The following is a 6,050-nucleotide window of genomic DNA, read 5'->3' on the forward strand; positions in this document are numbered from 1 at the left end:
CCTTGAGGCAAGCCCGAAAAAGCTCTTTGGCAAGAGCTTCAAAGCTCTTTGCCAAGAGCTTGGCTCTTGGTTCCTTCTTCATGTGTTCTTGATAAAGCTCTTGGCAAGAGCTTTTAAGCTCTTGGCAAGAGCTTTGTGTTCTTGCTCCTTGTTTTGAGCCACGGTTTTCTTCCTTTGGGCCACACTTCTCTTCCTTGATTTGGTCATGGGCCATGCTTTTAAAAGCGTGGCCTAAGCCTCCAAAGTGTTCTCCAACTTCAAAGTGTGCCCAAAATTCCTCTTTTCTTCTTTTTAGCTTATTTTGTGCTCTTTTTGCTTCTTTTTCTTCTTATTTCCTACAAAGTTTATCAAATCAAAAGATCAAAGAAATATACCATTTAAGCACCAAAGAATGTAATATTTAAGCACTAATTATAAATTTCTTGTATGAAAAAGCATAGAAAAACATGACACGGTGACATGTCATCAGATATGATTCTAGCATTTAAAGATTGAACTTTTCTTAACAGGAAAGTAACAAACTTGAAATTTCTGAATCAAAGAATTGAATGCTAGCAAAGATTTCGAAAATTATGAAATAAAATTAAGAAAAAGATTTAAAAAATTTGTTTAAAGATTTTCGAAAACATTAAAAGAAAAAAATGAAAACAATTTAGAAAAATTTTAAGAAAGAATTCAAAAATATTAAAAGAAAAATGAAAAAGATTTGAAAAGATAGAATTTTTAAATTGAAATTTTGATTTGACTAAGAAGAAACAACTAAGTTTTAAAAATTTTTGACTAAGTCAACCAAAAATTTCGAAAATTATGAGTGAAATATGGAAAAGATATTTTTTTGATTTTTGAATTTTTAATAAGGAGAGAGAAAAACATCAAAATGAAACAAAACATAAAAATTTAAGATCAAAACAAATAATGCATGCAAGAACACTTTGAATGTCAAGATGAACACCAAGAACACTTTGAAGATCATGATGAACATCAAGAACATATTTTTGAAAATTTTTAAGAAAAGAAACACATGCAAGACACCAAACTTAAAAATTTTTAATGTTTAGACACTATGAATTCGAAAATGCATATGAAAAACAACAAAGAACACAAAACAAGAAAATCATAAGATTAAGCAAAGGAAATCATCAAGAACAACTTGAAGATCATGAAGAACACAATGCATATATTTTCGAAAATTTTAAGTAAAGTAAAAAAAATTCAATTGACACCAAACTTAAAATTTGATACAAGACTCAAACAAGAAACACAAATTTTTTTTTGTTTTATGATTTTATTGATTTTTTGTATATTTTTCGAAATTATTTTGGAAAAAGAAAATAAAGAAATTCAAAATTTTTTTAATGAGAATTCCAGGATTCATGCAATGTTAGTCTAAAGCTTCGGTCCAAAAGAATTAGACATGGCCAAATGGCCAGCCAAGCTTTAGCAAAACATTGTAAATAACAATATTAGATTTAAGAATCCAAAGGCTCATGCAATGTTATTCTAAAGCTCCGGTCCAAAAGAATTACATATCGCCAAATGGCCAGCCAAGCTTTAGCATAATAAATACAGACATGTCCTTTCTATAGTGGAAAGTGGAAATCTCAGTCTAAAATATTAGACATGGCTTAACAGCCAGCCAGGCTTTAACATATCCCATGAAGCTCCAGAATTCATTCTTAAAAAATTTTGAAGAACACATTTTTTTTTGAAAAATAAAAATAAAAAAGCTTAAACAGAAAATAAAATTACCCAATCTAAGCAACAAGATGAACCGTCAGTTGTCCAAACTCGAATAATCCCCGGCAATGGCGCCAAAAGCTTGGTGCACGAAACTGTGATCACACTTTTCACAACTCCGCACAACTAACCAGCAAGTGCATTAGGTCGTCCAAGTAATACCTTACGTGGGTAAGGGTCGATCTCACAGAGATTGTCGGCTTGAAGCAAGCTATGGTCATCCTGTAAATCTTAGTCAGGTGGATTCAAATGGTTATGAGGTTTTGATAATTAAAAGATAAATAAAACATAAAATAAGATAAAGATACTTATGTAATTCATTGGTAGGAATTTCAGATAAGCATTTGGAGATGCTTTATTACCTCTGAACCTCTGCCTTCCTATTGTCTTCTTCCTATCATGCGTGCTCGCTTCCATGGCAAGCTATATGATCCTCTCGGATGAAAAATACCAGGTACAATTTCTGCACGGCTAATCAACTGTCGGATTTCTTGTCTCGGATGAAAAATACCAGGTACAGCTACCGCACGGCTAATCATCTGTCGGTTCTCACTAGCGTCGGAATAAGACCTCTCTATCCTTTTGCACACTGTCACTATGCCCAACATTCGCAATTTTGAAGCTCGTCACAGTCATCCCTTCCCATATCCTACTCGGAATACCACAGACAAGGTTTAGACTTTCCGGATCTCAGGAATGCTGCCAATTGGTTCTAGCCTGTACCACGAAGGTTCTAATCACGAATTTGGATGCTCTATTGTCAGGAGAGATGATGCAAATCATGGATTAGAGACCCAAGAGAATATACTCCGGCTGTCGTCCAATGACTACGTTGAACATCATGTAGACCGCTTGTGGTTGTCAAGCACGCGGATCTTGGCTAAGCGAGTAACGAAGATAGTGGGTGATTGTCACGGGTCACCCCTTTATTCTGACTTAACTGAATTAAGTACGAGTGTATATCTTGGAGAAGAAGTAAGCATGAATTGAAAGAAAAACAATAGTACTTGCATTAATTCATGAAGAACAGCGAGCGCTCCTTACCTTAATCTCTGAGGTGTAGAAACTCCACCGTAGAAAATACATAAGAGAAGAAGGTCTAGGCATGGCCGAATGGCCAGCGTCCAAATGTGAACAATGGCATAAGCTTGATGATCAAAAGATATGAATATAATAGTAAAAAGTGCTATTTATACTAAACTAGTTACTAGGGTTTACAGAAAATAAGTAACTAAGTGCAGATAGTGCAGAAATCCACTCCTGGAGCCCACTAGGTGTGTGCTTGGACTGAGCATTGAGCTTTACACATGCATAGGCCATTTCTAGAGTTGAACGCCAGCTTGGTTGCCAGTTTGAGCATTTAACTCCAGTTTTGGTGCCAGTTCTGGTGTTTTACGCCAAAAAAGGGGTCTCTCACTGGCGTTTTACGCCAGTTTGTGCCATCAAATCTCGGGCAAAGCATAGACTATTATATATTGCTGGAAAGCCCAAGATGTCTAATTTCCAACACAATTGAGAGCGCACCAATTGGGTTTCTTTATCTCCAGAAAATCCACTTCGAGTGCAACAGGGTCAGAATCCAACAGCATCTGCAGTCCTTTATCAGCCTCTGAATCAGATTTTTGCTCAGGTCCCTCAATTTCAGCCAGAAAATACCTGAAATTATAGAAAAACACACACATTCATAGTAAAGTCCAAAAATGTGATTTTTTCATAAAAACTAATAAAAATATAATAAAAAGTAACTAAACATACTAACAACTATGTAAAAACAATGCCAAAAAGGGTATAAAATATCCGCTCATCACAATACCAAACTTAAATTGTTGCTTGTACCCAAGCGACTAAAAACAAAATAGGTTAAAAAGAAGAGAAGATACAATAAGTTTCAAAATATCAATGAAGCTTAGTTTTAATTAGATGAGTGGGACTAGTAGCTTTTTGCTTCTGAATAGTTTTGGCATCTCACTTTATCCTTTGAAGTTCAGAATGGTTGGCATCCATAGGAACTCAGAACTCAGATAGTGTTATTGATTCTCCTAGTTCAGTATGTTGATTCTTGAACACAGCTACTTTATGAGTCTTGGCCGTGACCCTAAGCATCTTGTTTTCCAGTATTACCACCGGATACATAAATGCCACAAACACATAACTGGGTGAACCTTTTTAGATTGTGACTCAGCTTTGCTAGAGTCCCAAGTTAGAGGTGCCCAGAGTTCTTAAGTACACTCTTTTTGCTTTGGACCATGACTTTAACCGCTCAGTCTCAAGCTTTTCACTTGACACCTTCACGCCACAAGCATATGGTTATGGACAGCTTGATTTAGCCGCTTAGGCCAAGATTTTATTCCTTTGGGCCCATCCTATCCATTAATGCTCAAAGCCTTGGATCATTTTTACCCTTACCTTTTAGTTTAAAGGTTTATTGGCTTTTTGCTCTTGCCTTTTGGTTTAAAGAGCTATTGGCTTTTTCTGCTTGCTTTTTCTTTTTTTTTCTTTTTCTTTATTTTTTTGCCATTTTTTTTTGTTTTTTTTTTGTTTTTTTTTGTTGTTTTTTTGCAAGCTTTGTGTTTTTCACTGCTTTTTCTTATTTTAAGAATCAATTTTATGATTTTTCAGATTATTAATAACATTTCTCTTTTTTTATTATTCTTTCAAGAGCCAACAATTTTAACATTCATAAACTTCACTATCAAAAATATGCACTATTCAAGCATTCATTCAGAAAACAAAATGTATTGCCACCACATCAAAATAATTAAACTATTTTGAAGATAAATTTCAAAATTATGCACTTCTTGTTCTTTTGCAAATAAAAACATTTTTCATTTAAGAAAGGTGAAAGATTCATGGAATCATCCATAACTTTAAGACATAGATACTAAACACCAATGATCATGTAATGAAGACACAAACATAGACAAAACATGAAGCATAGAGACGAAAAATAGAAAAATAAGAACAAGGAAATTAAAGAACGGGTCCACCTTAGTGACGGTGGCTAGTTCTTCCTCTTGAAGATCCCATGGAGTGCTTGAGCTCCTCTATGTCTTGATATGCGTGGAAACTTGTCTCATAACAAATTTCCTTCAGCAAGTGTACCGAATTTGTCGTCATGTAATAACTCACAAAAGAGTGAGGTCAAATCCCACAGAGATTAACGGATTAAGCAATCAATAGTTGATTGATTATCCTAGTTAGATGATTCAGATTTGGATGATGAGTAAAAAGAGAATGTAAATTACATGAATGTAAAGAAAGCAATAAAGTGCAGAAAAGTAAAATGGCAAGAAAAGTAAATGTAAGAACTAAAAAATAAAATGAACATTGGGATCAAGAGATATTGCAATCCTTCGGATCAAGTTCATTCCATCTCTTCCTCAATCAATGCATTCATTGATCTCCTTGGCAATCTTAATTGATCGAATTCCAATTTCTTGGAATTCAATCTCTCAAATCTTGATCAATAGCCAATTCCTTGGTCAATTGCTCATGAGAAGAGATGAAGTATGGTCACTGATTATACCACATGCATTTCCCAAATCAAGTGTTGGTAGGATTATAGTCACATATCCTTCCAAACCCAATTTGGTCCAGCATGAGAAAGCATTTCTAGCATGATCTCTTCATTCCTCTTTCAAGGTTCAGAAGAGATCCAAGTATGAATAGCTTCTTTTCCAAGATAACTACCCAATTGGATGAAGATCAAAAGCTTTCAAGCAAAATCAAAAGAAAAGATAGAAGAAGAAGAATAAGAACTACACTTAATCCATTGAATCACAATAGAGCTCTCTAACCCAATGAAAAGAGTTAGTTGATCATTGCTCGACCAAAATAGAAAAGAAAGAAAGTGCAGAAAAGTAAAGATGAAGATTAAAACTGAAATTGAAACTTCAAAGTTCATAAATGAAAAATACAAACTAGAATTAAACTACTACTAAGTAAAGAAAAAGAAGAGAAAAGGAAGAAGAGTGTAGGAGGGGAGGGGTCCGAAGACCCACTCCCCTTGCAGTGTGCCAATTCACTGAAGTTCGAATTGGTCTTCACTCTCTACCCCTTCCTTCAATTTCCAGAATGCTTTCAATGTAAAAACTAAGGCCTTTATATAGGCTCTCCTAAATTAAAAATGAAATTAAAAGCAAATTACAATTAAATGAAAATTCCTATTCTAGATGCTTCTTGTGGTCTTGATTGGTTGACAATTGTGGGCTTGCTTGCTTGAGCTTTGAAGTGGACTTGAGGGAGAAGTGAGTCAAGTTGAGGTCCAGGTGCTAAAGTTAGTACTAAAGTTAGCCACACTAACGCTACAAGTG

This window comes from Arachis ipaensis, chromosome B6 (assembly GCF_059453495.1).
Source record: "Arachis ipaensis isolate K30076 ecotype BB chromosome B6, ASM5945349v1, whole genome shotgun sequence".
Lineage (NCBI taxonomy): Eukaryota > Viridiplantae > Streptophyta > Magnoliopsida > Fabales > Fabaceae > Arachis > Arachis ipaensis.